The following is a 16,668-nucleotide window of genomic DNA, read 5'->3' on the forward strand; positions in this document are numbered from 1 at the left end:
TTCGCTTGCCCTTGTCCCATTCTCTTGGGGTCGGCGCAGCATGTCTTTTTCTTCCATACATCTCTGTCACCCGTCATCTCATCATTCACTTGCGTTAGTTTCATATCATCTTTCACACAGTCCATCCACCTTTTCCTCGGTTTTCCTCTCCTCGTACTCATCATCATCATCATCATCATTTTATTCAAGAACAATATTACATTGTGTTTGAAATCTTAAAACTAGGCACATGCACACAAAAAAAATATGACAAAAACAAACATCATAGCCACCAATAAAAATATTAATAAGACGTAATCAAAAAAAAAAAAAAAGTAGAAATTTCCAAAATAAACATGAATTAGTCAATTATAAATAATAAAGAAAAAATGTCAACGATTAAAAAGTAAAAATAATTAAATTAAATCAGTTACATGTCAGAATCAGAAAAAAAATATTAAGAACAAAATGTCAACGTTAAAATCAAAAATTAAATTAAAAATTAAAGTAAAAAATTAAATTAATTAAATTAAATTAAATTAAATTAAAACTAAAGAATGACTACTTCCCTTTATGTCACTTAAACTTAATTATTATTAAATAAAACATATTTTAAGCAAAGCAGGTTCGTAAACAGTAGACAATAGGGTCGGTACAATTCGGATTCAATAAACTGTTGCAGTAATTATTATTGATTGCAGGAGTCCTACTCGGAGGTCGTAGATCCAAACGTTCCCTTCTACTTACGATTTTTTTTGGAACACTAATTCCAATTCTAGCTGTGGTTCTCAAGAGGTTTTAAAACATACTTGTGTTGAACAAGTTTGGGGACAAGTTTGTTCATAGATGGCAGCACCAGTCTCTCTCGCTACAACGTAAATCCGTAAGGAGTTCGTTTAGGAGGTGCAAGCGCGCACTGCTTGCCCTTAGAGCTGGTCAAAGACGCCTAGTCTTACTAAGATGGCATATAGTCGAGAAATTCGGACGGGCACCGCCGTGGCGGGGTGGCCTAGGGGTTCATGGCGTTAGCCGTGATAGCTAAAGACGCCGGTTCGAATCCGGCCTTCACCACTGGAGGGCTTCGTCACTTTTTCTTTAATATATGACATCTATTACAGTTTTTAATACTTGTGTTGATTTAATCGTAAAAGACGTTTTACTAGAAATGGAAAAATCAAGATAAACAAGACATGCGTAACTCGGCAGCGCACGCTTACTCTTCAGATTTTGTGTCAGGATAAGAATAAATTCATACCTAAATCATGCAGCCTCAGGGAAATAAGAGTTAGAAAATTTCACATACAGTTTTTGGACTTTTAAGTATATACTTACCAACATTGTAGGGATTCGTTTCATTTTACCAAAGATAGATATAACTCCGTAATAGATGGATACAGTCTAAGGAAGAAACGTGCCTCGAAAATCACGAAAATTTGATTCTCGATCAGATGGCGCCACTAGTTTTGGCCTACTCTCGTATAGAGGGCGTTGACGGTTTCGTTTGTTATTTATAATTTTAACGCATATCAGTGAAAGAACATGGGTCAAAATCATATAAAAATGAATATTGCAAATAAAAAAGTCATTTATCCATATTTAAATACATTTTAAAGTATTTTTATAAATCTACTGTTTTTAGTTTTAAAGTATGTCGATAGATGGCAGTGAATTTACAGTGGTTACAAAATTTACTGTGACAGTACCGCTCTATCTTATTATATCCTCTTTGATTTTACTTATGTATAATCCCTAAATTTTAAAAAGAGAAGACAAAGTCAGGTGCAAAATTCCTCGATTATTTACAAACTAAAGGCTTGCGTCCACTAGACTCGCCGAGGCGAATCGAATCGAATCGCAATAATTCGCCTCCTATATTTTCTAATGCAACTGCGTCCATTGACGAAGAGCCGCGGCGCGCCCTTCAATGGACGCAGTTGCATTAGAAAATATAGGAGGCGAATTATTGCGATTCGATTCGGCTCGGCGAGTCTAGTGGACGCCAGCCTTAATAGCGTGTACAATCAGTGGCAGAGATTGGCCCCATCCCCCGCCTGTATAAAATATAGAATACCTATTGTATGCCGGGCGATTTTTTGAAATAATGCTAGGTTCATAACTACAAGAAATACAAAAGCGACAATATCATAGCGACAGCATTGACAGCAACAATATCAAAGTCATTGTCACTTGTCCAAACATGCTTTTTTTGCAAACATAAAGTACCTACTCTCGTAACTTCCGGCACATCTATAATATTCTAGAACAGTGAATGTGCGTGTTTAACGTAATTGAATTATCGCCATTAAAAACAATATAAACCCGAAACGACAGCCTAATAACAAGAGGGCCATTACTCAAACGCTCCCCTACCATAAAGTACATCCAAACATTGCTTTACGTGTCTATTCTCCATAATGGAGGGCCAAATAAATCTGCACCCGTCTAAAGGGGCCCACTGACTATCCGTCCGCCGGACGGTATCGGCCTGTCAGTTAGAACAAAAATTTGACAGTTCCGAATAACTGACAGGCCGATATCGTCCGGCGGACTGATAGTCAGTGGGCCCCTTAAGGGTGCTTTTTGACCAGAGATGTGCTATGCTATGTTTTCATACATTTGAAACGTAGCTCCAGCTACAGCTACGTTTCAAATGTATGGTTTATATAGTTTTTAATGGCGATAATTCAATTACGTTAAACACGCACGTCCACTGTTCTAGAATATTATAGATGTGCCGGAAGTTACGCGTGTAAGATCTCCGGTGTTGCAGGCGTCCATAGGCTACGGTAACTGCTTACCATCAGGCGGGCCGTATGCTTGATTGCCACCGACGTGGTATAAATAAAAAATAACTAGGGCGGTAACGCCATAGTATGACAAAAGCATACGCAAGACAAGAGTGTACTTGAATAAATTTTGTATTAAGCAGAAACGCCTGAAAACAATACTACAAAGCTTAAAAATAAGTAAAAAGTGGAACTACCAAGGCTTCACTTGATGACAGAAAAAAACCCCCATCCCGTCTAAGTGTAAGGCCCATCGATGTACAAATTAAGGTATTGTACATCGATGGTAAGGCCTGAGTGGACGCTCGAGTTGGCCGTGGAGTGTGGCGGGGCGTGCGGCGTGCATGTTAAACAAATGCAAACGTACAGGAGCGGCCTTAGTGCACGGTGCTCAAATCACTTGTGAGCCCGACGCGACGCTCCACGCCCCGCCGAACGATCCGCTTCGAGCGTCCACTCAGGCCTTACACCAAAGGCCGGTAACACACTTGCAATGAATCGAGAAATCGTCACGAATAAATATCTTTAACCTTTTTTTTATCAATGCAACCCCTCTGGTGTTGCAGACGACGATGGGCGACAGTATTAATTGTTTACTATCAGGCAATTCGTCTGGTCGTTTGCTTTTTCTTTCTTAATTTTTTTATAATATATTTTTGTCTCTCAAACGCGGTATTTAAACAAAGAACAAACCAGAGTAAAATAATCTAGATACTAGAATAATTCTAACTTTGCGACCAACGCATTAACTCCCGCATTGCCCAAATCTAAATTTAAATCTACCCTATTCTCGCGAATTCCGAAATCTAGATTTTAGCGTAGATTTCATTCTGCGAAACAAAAGCTTTTAAAAGGCATTTCCAGTTAAACAACATTCTTATCATACCTTTGGATTTATGGGAAAAGTAACTCTACAAGCTTCTGATAAGGTTTAAATTCGCGAAAATGTTGCTGCATTAATATGAAAAAGATATATGCGCATATAATCTTCATACTTACATACGACATTGATAAAGATAACGATAGTTTATTATTAAAGTAGGCATATTACAATGCGCTTATAAATAAAATATAAATAAATAATATAGGACATTCTTACACAGATTGACTATTAAGTCCCACGGTAAGCCCAAGGAGGCTTGTGTTATGGGTACTCATACAACGATATATGTAATATATAAATACTTAAATACATAGAAAACACCCATGACTCAGGAACAAATATATGTGCTCATCACACAAATAAATGCCCTTACCGGGATTCGAATCCAGGACCTTCACAGGCAGGGTCACTACCCACTAGGCCAGACCGGTCGTCAAACGCTTATGAACGTCTAATAAAGCTACGCCGGCTCTAACCCTACACGTCTGCCCCGAGAAGATTTAATGCGATTATGGATATGTTTTTCAAAATGACTACTATATCTAATATTTAATTCAAAAAGGTGTATAGGTTATTTAATTCTAAACTACGAGTACATACGACATATTAAGTTCGCATAGGAAAATTCGAAACGCAAACTATTCCTTAAGTGTTATTCCTATTTCTAGCCTAGTCAAACGCTCAACCGTGCCAGGGTTTGCACGACGGATCCGAAATGTATGGGAAGATCCGCGGTTCCGGATCCATATCCGGATAATTTCATACATTTCGGATCCGGATTGCAAACCCATCATTATCACCAATGGGGTTGGCCGGTCGATGTAACTGTTGGCGCCAGCATAGGTTTTACCTGTCAGTCCTACGAATAACTATTATAATTAGTGTCAAATATCGCAGGGAAGCGGGCTAGGAAATAAGGGCGAGCTATGATGGTCAATGATGATCAATGGCGATCTTGCAAGGATCATTGAACGGTTATGCTACTAATCATCATCATCATCATCATCATGTCAGCCGATAGACGTCCACTGCTGGACATAGGCCTCCCCCAAGGCTCGCCACTCCGACCGATCCTGTGCCGCTCGCAACCACCGAATTCCCGCGACTTTCACCAGGTCGTCGCTCCATCTCGTTGGAGGCCACTAATGCTACTAATATTATTTGGTAATTAAAAGAGGTTTGTTTTATGAATCCTTATTCCCCCTTGTTAACCCCCTTGGGTTAATCGTTGAGGGTTCGACTCTAAATTATTTTGGAATACACCTGAAGTTCGGCGGAACTGGGAAGTGGGTCGTACCCGACTCGAGCGATTTGTTTTCATAAAGAAACTTGGGCTATAAATGACATCGGCACGTCATTACGCGTCTCGCGTGACTCGTGCACGGGATCTTCCTAAATCTACTTAAGTTAAAACGGTCAGTTTTATTTTTGTGATAACCAGAATGCTTTCAGAGTCATTAGTCTGGTGAACGCCGGACGAGCAGGACTGTTTGTATGTACCATTACATACAGTATCCTGAAATAACGACAAAACTGGTATACCTATGGAATAATTATTAGCCTTCTGATCCACGCAAGCACTTATTAATGTGTGAAATGAGTCATGGGGGAAAACACACGCATCATGTGTACTTTCTTGGGACGACATCTTCACACTATTTGACAGCTGTCAAGAGTGAGATCACTAATGCATTACCACCACGGCGGCGCCACAATCATGCTCAGAGCAAATACGAGCACATGTACTGTAAATGTATTTAAATTTTATTGAGATTGCTAGTAATGTGAAATATCGGTCAGAACAAAATAATAACCTATTTTAAAATGCACTGAAAAATACCGAGGATTGTTAATGCAACCGACATTGTAATTAAAGCTTTAACTCATACTTATTTTGAATTTATTTCCACGGTCCAATTATTTATTAATTGCAATACACTTATTAAATAATTGATGGAAATGTTTTCCTGTGTCTGATGAATTGAAATTTTAAATGAACGATTTCGAAAATTTAAGTTTATTAAATAACTACCCATGGATGATAATATATGTACAGTCAGCAAAGCTATTTGCTTAGTTAGCACCCCTGCATACAAATATGTATACAGGGGTGCTAGTAGTATTGTTTTAGTTCGTTAGTGGTTTCAGACGGTAGTACTAGTCCTACCACTGGGCCGTGTTGCATAATAAACTACAACTAATATTACAAGCGGAACTCCTATTTCTAATTTCATATGTTAGAAAAGAAGTTCCGCTTGTAATATTATAGTTGTAGTTTATTATGCAACACGACTGGTTAGTCCGTCATCCTTCCTAGTTCCCCAACGTTCTTCTTAAAAAAATGGTTTCCTTCAAATTTATGATGATTTCGTCAATGTCAAAAGTGTTTCTTTTGCTTCATTGATTTCTAAAACAAACGAAAGTCACCTTAATCTACTGTACAACAAGGTTCAACTTAAAAATAGGAAAACTTTGTATGGTGGGACTTACGAGGATAAGTAAAGTGATAACTGGATTTTACAAAACACCAACGTACCATCTTTATGTATACCATGTTTATTGTTTATCGCAAGCAAATTCATTCTCCATTCAAAGCTACGATGAATTTTCGGGTGAATCGGGTGTTAACTAAAGAATGGTTAAACGCGTTTCAAAATTAATTATCCAGTAGCTGCATACTTTCATGTTAGTTCACTGCATAATAAGCGTTCAACATTACATTTTAAACTTGGTTTAATGGTTAATAAGTAAAAAACAAAATGTTCTCGAGACGGTGTCACCATTTTGAAGTTCAGCCTGAAATCCCCTTCCTTCCTTCCTTCTGTATATATATGCTTGTTTGATACAAATAAAACATTAATTCATTCATTCCCCAATATAACCTAAGTCCTGCGGTACCAAATTTTGTACATAATAAAAGTCACCCTTCAGTCCCAGCATTAAGTAGGAGGTTAAAAAAAGGTAGATATAGAAGTGACCCTAAAGTAGTTCGCCCCTCAATGTGTCTGAAATGGTGAATGATGAGTGAGCACTGGTTTTAGTTAGCGCGGCGCCATGTTTTGAGCTCCGAATTTATTGCGAATATCACACCAACTTTCGTGTATGCTAATGTTCTTTGACAGATTTATATGAACTGTAGTTTTGTGCTTGTAAGTTATATATAAGTGATATTTTCTCCGTTAGAACTTCTTTTTATATTTACCAGATGTGGCGGCGGCACGATGCGCGAGGGATTAATTTAGTATCATTTTGCTGCCATTTAAAAAAGGGGACCGCGCTACGTACTGTATTTTGTATTTAAGTATCTTTTGAATACATCAAACTAGTTTTTATGTTGCTGGATTCGTAGATCTATGAACTCAAAACAAAAACGGCCGTTTTAACTTAGGACGCATAGATTGACGAATCCAGTAACGTAAAACTATTATAATGTATTCCAAAGGTACTTAAATACAAAATACAGTACGTAGCGGCCCCCTTTTTTTAAATATCTATCGTTTAATTTAAATAATCACAATTATTAAATCTCTTTCTTAGTCTTGGTCCTTTCACTTACACATATATATTTTTCTTTTTGTTCACGCTACCTGGTCGTTATTCTTCTCTTGCTTGAATTCTCATTATGTATTTATGTATTTTGTGTAGGTTTATGTAGTGTATTATTGTTGCTTAAATAATATATGTAGTTTATGTAGTTTATTTTTCATTGTTTGTAGTTTATACTTAGGTATTTGATTTGTAAACTTTACACCTTTGTTATTTTGCACTGCCCATTAACTTATTTCTAGCCACTGAATCGCTATCTGAAGGTTGTCTGGAAGAGATCGCTTTTTGCGATAAGTCCGCCTGTTGTTACCTACTCACTTATGTCCTGTCTTTGTTTGTAACATGTATTTTTCTTTGTAGTGCACAATAAAGTATTTTATTATTATTATTTAGAAGTGGCGCTAGTGAGCACGTTTATAGTCTCTTAATTACGTATTGCAACTGTAAGTTAGTATATTGGACTATAGTTACGTGGTTTTAGGGTTCTTAAAATATTAACCCTTTCAGTGATATGGAACCACTTCACAAAATTAACCTAAATATGACGTATACAGTCACCATCATAATCATCCTAGCCTTTTTCTGCCTTAAATAGAATTATTGTTTTTTTTTCTTAGCCTATTTGAGTTTTCCACTGCTGGGCAAAGGCCTGTCCCCTGGTTCTCTGTAACTCCCGATTTAGCGCTTAATAAATTATTGTTAATAAAATAAAAAACAACAGACCTTTTTTGTGTTTGCGCTAATAGGCTACGCTAACAGCTTGTGCTAGTCACGGCATCATAAAAACTTCACTAATTACACCCTCCTTACTTAATATAACACCTTTTCTAATTTCCTTTACCTTAAATCACGTTTGACACGTGATTATTAGCAAACTCGTTCCTAAGCGTTATGCACCGTGTTACCTATTGAAACTAGTGTTGGCAAGGAGGTTTGTTGTCGAGTCTTTTGGATATAAAGCCTGACCAGTAATATATGATCATTGTCAAGATTGCACTGTTATTTTCATGTATAGGGTGACAGTTCAGTATAGTATGAAAAAAATTCATCATCATGTCAGCCGATAGACGTCCACTGCTGGACATAGGCCTCCCCCAAGTACCTTGGGGGGGATTGCCGTAGTCGCCACGCTTGGCAGGCGGGTTGGCGACCGCAGTTTGATAGAGGTAGTTCTCGGAGGACGCTGCTGCCCATCCACCGGATTTCCTTAAGTCGCCTCTTACGACACCCACGGAAAGAGAGGGGGGGTGGTGCTATTCTTACCCGGCACCACACGGAAAAAAATTGTTCCAGTTAAATTCCGCAACATATATTTCTGGTCAGGCTTTACATTTAAAGAAATCCACTCGTTTTAACTAAACTCAACGCTTAAAGTAGGTACTTCAACGCCCGATGCGAACTTTAAGATACGTCAAATATTACGTCTAGATACGATATGGATTAGATATGACAGTGTCAAAAGTGACGGTTTTGTTTGAAGACACGTCACTTTAAACACTGACACATCCAATCCATATCGTATCTAGACGTAATATTTGACGTATCTTAAAGTAGTAAGTCACGATTAGAGTCCTATACTGAGTCTTTTTTGTGTAGCTCAAAAGGACTCAAACCTCCAAACAGAAACTCCGTCAACAATTTTATAGGTTTAATCAAAATAAGTTATTGTATGATCTGTGTAAGTACCTCACTCACGATTTACATGAAGATAATGAATTCATCTTGCTTTTTTTGTAAAAATTTTAGAGTTCTCTGGAAAAGTCCTAACTCTGTAACAGGTTGAAAAGGACTCGAGTTTCGACTTAATTATTTATAGAAATAGAAATAATCGCACTTAAACTATCGTGAGACATATTTCAAAATATTTATCAGTACGGTTTTTACTCACTATTATTTTTAGTCGCTTTTGGCGACATGTTTCGGATTCTTTGGGAATCCATCCTCAGGCACGAGTGTCCGCGGCGGTTGTTCGTCGTGCACTGCCCGCGCCGCCCGCCTCGTCGCTCGTTGCGCACGCGCTGATGGGGCGGGGGCGGGGGAAAAGCGACTAAAAATAATAGTGAGTAAAAACCGTACTGATAAATATTTTGAAATAGAAATACTTTATTTGGTGTATAACATAAATTTATTTAGAATTTAAACTATCGTGCGACATATTAACTTAACTAACTTAGCGGCAAAAAATGCGGCAGGCGGCGCAGTACGTGACGCCCATTCGTCGTGACCGCTACTCACTCAGGCACTGTAAGTGCTTGAAAATGGAGACCTAGGCTCTCCGAAACATGTCGCGCGAGTGACTAAAACACGTGAGTGAAACCGCTAAGTTAGTTAAATTTATTTAGAGTAAAAAACTGAGCCGAATCTTAAAGCAAAAGACTCAAATGACTCGTTTTAACCAGCACTAGTTGAAACAGCCGTCAAATGCCAACAGTAACTCACTAACTAGCACATAAAAGTTCACGCCCCATCGGCTTTATCATTATAATTATGGCAAATATAATATTTCACCGCGGACCATTTCGTAAATGAGTTCAAGTAGCGTGGGGCGGAGAAAGGGTGCGGTGCCAGTGCAAGAGAAATATATTAGACGTATTTAAAGAAGATAATTATAAACTGAAATAGATATCATACACAAGAAAAAGTCCACCGGTGGCCGAGGCGGGAATCGAACCCGCGTCTTCAGCTTACGCGGCTAACGTCCTGACCACTAGACCACCCGGCCATAGCGGTACCCGTCCCAAATTCTCTGGTGTATGCTGTCTTTGAAAGGCTAGGTGCCTAGTTGGAAAGAAAAAAATATTTACCAATTAAATAAGTTTTTGGCAAAAAATTTATTTTAGGTGCAAGCTTTTATCGTGGACTGTACTATTCTTTCCTCAGGCAACTTAATACTCATCCCTCAATTTCAGCTCAATCGGAAATCGGAGTGGTTCAAATTTAGCTTCCAAGATTTGACCCACACTAACAAATTAACATACCTACTAATAGGGTAAGTTAAATAAAAGCTTTACAACAAGTAGAAAATAATACCAATCAAAAAAGAACAGTCATCCAAATAATTCATTATTTTTCTTATAGCGGATTAAAGGCCCATTTGAACTTACAATTTAATCTAATTTTTACATCACTAGCCCGTGCATTTCGCTCATACATGTTTTATCAGTGCGAGTGACATGCGATTCTCTCAATAATAATAAAAAAACTCATTTTAAAGTAAATATTACAAAGTAGGTACAGTCGAAGGCAAAAATATCGATCCAATCAAAAGGCTCAACAATATGTGAACACGACCTTATTGTCTAAGGTGTAAGAGCGTACACATATTTTTGAAACTTTGAGAATGTATATATATATTTATGCCCTTGACTGTACAGTCGGAAATATCTGTAGTCTGAGCTTCAAATAAGTTTATAAATTTTTTCAAACCCCAACTATTTATTTAAACTGGAGTCTACAAAATGTTAAAACATTTATTTAGCTTACCGCTTGCAGTGGCGCTCCACCCTTAAGCATGATATTTAAAAATGTTAGGGATTATTTTAATGAAGGGCCGTATACGGGCCGCTGATCAATTATAGCAATCCTAATGCAATAGGATATGATAATAAATAATAATAAACTGTACATATATATCCCCTACAATTAGTTTTTATGCTCTAACCCTGTGATGTCCAACAACCATTTTTTGATACCTAATAGTGAATATTTTCGGAAATAATCGCTCCGAGTGAAAAAAAAATGCTTAGTTTAGGACTAAAGGGGCCCACTGATTACTTATCAGTCCGCCGGACGATATCAGCCTGTCAGAACAAAAATTAGACAGTTCCGAACAACTGACAAGCCTATATCGTCGGGCGGACTGGTAATCAGTGGCCCCCTTTAGTCGATCAGTGTAAGATTGTCCTCAAATATTTAATTATTTTCGCCAACAGTGCTGCCGCACCCCAAAGCGCGATACTTTAAAAATGCTGGGATTACTTTAATGAACGGCCGAATGCGGAACGACCCTAATGCAATATTATACTACCTAGCATCGCATTTCACTGTTTACGAATGGGGGAAATATTTACAATTTCGCTTCTTAGGAAGTGAAATTTGTAACAGAAAATGTAGTTCGATACCAACTAACAAGCGAGATTTGACAAAATTGTATGCAATTGACATTTCATTTCGAATAAAACGTCATCTCGACTAATATTAGAATAGAGGTCAAATCAAATTTATTTGTTTTTCAGAAATGTTCGAAATTTGAATGAAATATTATTATCAAAATCGATGTTATTATTTAGCAATAATAACATTTTTACAGCAAAAAAATTTGGAGCCATCATAGAGGGTTTATGATATGTGTGTAAACAGCAGTTATTTTTAGACACAATTTCTATTTTAAAACCCGTATAAAACTATAAAGAGTAGGTAATTTGATTGTGACGTCACATGCTAGTGTTCCATATAAATTTCATAAAAAGAAACTGATTTGACTAGTAGTTAAATACCCTATTGTATGGATGGTATAGAAAGGATGCCAATCTCTTAAGGCAGAATTGTTGCAAAAGTGATCGCTTTTAGCTTTAAATAATAGTTCCTAATCTCTCCGGTGGCGCTAGTTAGTCTCTGGGACATAAGGCAATAAATAACCCGATCAAATTACGTAGGTTGTTTTTGGTAGTATTTCGGTGTATGGTGGCGCCGCCTAATTACTGTTTTTTGATGGACACTTTTCATACATAGAGATTTGGCTCCTTTATATAGTCTCCATGCCCTATTGGTTGTTTCTCGCGTGTCTCTCATATTCGCCTTCGTTGCCCGTTTCCCGGACCGGTGTGCGGATTCGCATCAGTGTTAAGTTTGAAAATGGAACGTTCGATGTCGTTACTCGATACTCGATAGCCGCACGGGCCATTGCGCTCGGTCATTACGTCACAATTTATTGCACGTGTAATGGACGCTTCGGGCTGTTGTTTTACGAAAATTATGTGTGACTAAGTAATGTTTCAATACACTTGTAATTATTAATCCACGAATCAGGCGGCCTAGACAAGATCACAATCATTGATAGAAAATATCAAAATGAAAAACCGGCCAAGTGCGAGTCGGACTCGCGCACGAAGGGTTCAAATCACGTTTGTTGTATCTATGGGAGCCCCCTTAAATATTTAGTTTATTCTGATTTTAGTATTTGTTGTTATAGCGGTAACAGAACGGTTCGTGAGATACAGCCTGGTGACAGACGAACAGACAGACAGACAGAGGAGTCTTTGTAATAGGGTCCCGTTTTTACCCTTTGGGTACGGAACCCTAAAAAAAACGCTAACGTGAACGTAACTTACTTTCTATGCATCTCGCTCTGACTGACATATTAGTGCGAGCGAGATGTATAGGAAGTAAATTACGTAGACTATGGACGGTATAGAAAGGACGACAATCTCTTATGGCAGAACTATTGCAAAAGTGACCAGCTTTCAGCTTTAAAAAATAGTTCCTAATCTCTCCGGTGGCTCTAGTTAGGCTCTGGGACATGAGTATAACATGAACCATAATTATAAGGCAACAAATAACCCGACCAAATTACGTAGGTTGTTTTTGGTAGTATTTCGGTGTATGGTGGCGCCGCCTAATTACTGTTTTTTTAATGGACACTTTTCATATATAGAGATTTGGCTCCTTTATATAGTCTCCATCATCAGCGGTCACTTTTGCAACAATTCTGCCATAAGAGATTGGCATCCTTTCTATACCATCCATAGTCTCCATGACGTAGACGTTAGTCACCATGGAAACTGTATAAAGGAGCCAAATCTCTATGTATGAAAAGTGTCCATCAAAAAACAGTAATTAGGCGGCGCCACCATACACCGAAATACTACCAAAAACAACCTACGTAATTTGGTCGGGTTATTTGTTGCCTTATATGGTTCATGTTATACTCATGTCCCAGAGCCTAACTAGCGCCACCGGAGAGAATAGGAACTATTATTTAAAGCTTAACGCGGTCACTTTTACAACAATTCTGCCATAAGAGATTGCGATCCTTTCTATACCATCCATAGTCACGTTAGAGTAAATGTCAGTTTTGACACTGTCAGTGACTCATGCTCATGGTACGGGTATAGGGGCCTATTTCTCAAAAGTTTGTAGCTTGTAATACCGGTGTAATACAAATAGAAGTCCCTTTCTGACAAAAGCTGTCAAAAAGTGACATCCGCTTATAGTACATGAGATTAAATTTAAGTTACAAGTTAACTTGAAATTATCTCGAATTATACCTAAAATACCCTGTAATTATACCTCTAACAAACGGTTAACAATTTGTAAAGAGAAATTAAATTAATTTTATATTTTATACCTACATTCCTCTGTACGAGATTTGTGAAATTTCATGCGAAATACTACACTGATGTATGTTAATTAAAATTTTGTAAATAGTACAAAATTATCCCAAGACGGGTGATGCCTCGTTCAACCCAAATATTAAGAGGATTAAATTTGAAATTTCCTCACTTAACCGCATGCATGATCATGCATGCGGTTAAGCGAGGAAATTTAAAGAGTTTAAAGTGTTATAAAAAATAGTACCAATTTAGGTACTATTCTGCGTTTTGTACACATAATTAATGTCATTACCGGGTCTAACGCGATTAAAATCATTATTTTACCTTTTTTCCGACGTTTCAGCTAGGTTGCACTAGCTGTGGTCACGGAAGACTGACGTCCCAGCACAATATCAATTGAGATATTGGTAAACAACACTAAACTACCCGACATTAGTTTATATAAATGTTCGGGGTAGACAAATAAATTATCTACCCGGTTCTGTTTAATGTTTATTGTCCACGGCACGACACGCAACGCAAAGATAGATATAACTCCGTAATAGATAGATACAGTCTAAGGAAAAAACGTGCCTCGAAAATCAAGAAAATTTGATTCTCGTTCAGAGGGCGCTACTAGTTTTGGCCTACAGTCGAATAGATGGCGTTGACGGATTCGTTTGTTATTTAACAACTTTAACGCATATCAGTGAAAGAACATGGGTCAAAATCATAAAAATAATTAATGCAAATAAAAAAAATCATTTATCTATATTTAAATACATTCTATCGTATTTTTATAAATCTTCATTTTTAGTTTTAAAGTGTGTCGACAGATGGCAGTGAATTTACTGGGGTTACAAAATTTACTATGACAGTACCGCTCTAGTATAAGTTACTCTATGCGCAACGCAACGGCCGACACGGAAAAAAGGTAAAATAATGAAATTTAATCGCGTTAGACCCGGTAATGACATTAATAACTTGTTATTTATATTTAGTAATTTTTGAAATAAACACTTATGTACCTATGAGAACTATTAAAAATATGGTAAAAGAACTATAAAAAATGTACCTACGTTTAACTTAGATTCCACCTGTATTACTTATCTTAATCCTATTTTAATAAAGGTACCGTCGAAACCGAACACACCTGAAAACATTATTTACTACAACACTGTTCTCGTAATTAAAACCCTCTTCATAGAGCATAAGGCTTAAATTACAATGACAGCACACACCAGGCTTAACAATACAATTCCAAGATATGTTCTTTAAAACGGTTCGTTCCATTTGTGACTCACAATATTGATGCCGGTTCTGATTTCATAGTTTAATAAGTTTTTTAGGGTTCCGTACCTCAAAAGGAAAAAAACGTAACCCTTATAGGATCACTCGTGTGTCTGTCTGTCTGTCCGTCTGTCACAGCCTATTTTCTCCGAAACTACTGGACCAATTAAGTTGAAATTTGGAACACCTATGTAAGTTTGTGACCCAAACATGGATATGTAACGTAAACAAATTAATTTTAAACACGGGGGCCACTTTTGGGGGGTAAATGAGAAAACTAAAAAATAAAGTTTGTCAAACTATATCGTGTTACATGTCAAATAAAAGAGCTCATTGTGAGAATCTCAAATATATTTTTTTTTTAATTTTAAGATAAATAGTTTAGAAGTTATTCAAGAAAATAGGCGAAAAATGACCATTCCCCCTTTATCTCCGAAACTACTGGGTCAAAAATTTTGAAAAAAAATACACAAAATAGATCTTTACCTATAGATCACCGGAAAACCTATTAGAAATGTGCAGTCAAGCTTGAGTCGGACTTAATTACTTTGATCCGACCCCTACGGGTTTTTTAAAGACATGTCATATAAAAAATATATTGTTTAAATTGTGTAAAGTACGGAACCCTTGGAACGCGAGTCCGACTCGCACTTGGCCGGTTTTTTAATTTGATACGACATTTGGGCGTGTCATCAGGGGGGCTAACTAAGATGACAAAAATACATCGACAAATGCTGATCGAAAAAAAAAAAATTTTTTAAACTTTATTACAACAATATAGAAATGACGGCCTAGATATCAAATGGCATTCAGTACCAGTCAACCATAGCGCCAAACAGATATACATACAGTTGGTGCAGAGAAAATTATATTTAAAAAAATGTATTGGAATGACAAATGCAAAAAAGGGGCCAAGTGCGAGTCGGACTCGCGCACGAAGGGTTCTGTACCATTACGCAATAAACGGCTAAAAAATCACGTGAGAGCCCCGCTTAAATATTTATTTTATTATATTTTTAGTATTTGTTGTTATAGCGGTAATAGAAATACATCATCTGTGAAAATTTCAACTGTCTAGCTGTCACGGTTCATGGGATAGCCTGGTGACAGACAGACGGACAGTGGAGTCTTAGTAACAGGGTCCCATTTTTACCCTTTGGGTACGGAACCCTGAAAACGGAATTGGCCTCATTCACCCTTTTACAAAATAATTAGAATCGTTATCACTAGACTTATATTGACCGGGATATAGACCGTGATTTCCTTTTGTATTGTTTTGTGGAAATATCGGGAGCTCATAAATAATACAAAAGGTAATCACGGTCTATATCCCGGTCAATATAAGTCTAGTGAAACTAACCGTAAATCATTCAAAGCTCTAGAATCGTTATGTTTCTGTTAAACAGGACATGAATTTGTACCTATTATTCGAAGGTGGAGGTAGAGCCTTGGCTGTGTAGCTTTTATCGATTTTCTATTTGAGTTAATTTGTGCAAATTACTAGTGCCTTGTTAATTGCAAATTCAAAGAAAGGAAGAATACAGTGCGTTAATTCAATACGGGCGAATCTATAAACGGCGGCGTTTTTACTTACGCATCGTCACCCCAAAACAATTAAAACTTTTGAAAAAGTCGTCTTGTGTGTATATTGTAGGTATAACAAGGAATCCTTGAAAGTGCACAGAGTAGAGCCGCCGCGGACACTCGTGCCTGAGGAAGGACTCCCGAAGAGTCCAAAACATGTCGCCAAAAGCGACTAAAAATAATACTGAGTCAAACCGTAGTGATTTAAATATTTTGAAATATGTCTCACGATAGTTTAATTTAGATTAAGGAATCCTTACTTAGTGCTAAGAGGAGCAAAGCTAACGGC

General features: G+C 37.3%; 2 non-coding genes across 2 annotated transcripts; one reads left to right on the forward strand and one right to left on the reverse strand.

Annotated features, from left to right (window-relative positions):
• Positions 1-977: 977 nt before the first annotated feature.
• Trnas-uga (transfer RNA serine (anticodon UGA)) lies at positions 978-1,050 on the forward strand. Its single transcript has one exon. It is a non-coding gene; the product is annotated as a tRNA-Ser (tRNA).
• Positions 1,051-9,844: 8,794 nt separating this feature from the next.
• Trnat-cgu (transfer RNA threonine (anticodon CGU)) lies at positions 9,845-9,916 on the reverse strand. The gene has a single exon. It is a non-coding gene; the product is annotated as a tRNA-Thr (tRNA).
• Positions 9,917-16,668: the final 6,752 nt, after the last annotated feature.

The sequence above is a fragment of the Cydia strobilella genome, chromosome 22 (genome assembly GCF_947568885.1).
Source record: "Cydia strobilella chromosome 22, ilCydStro3.1, whole genome shotgun sequence".
Classification (NCBI taxonomy): domain Eukaryota; kingdom Metazoa; phylum Arthropoda; class Insecta; order Lepidoptera; family Tortricidae; genus Cydia; species Cydia strobilella.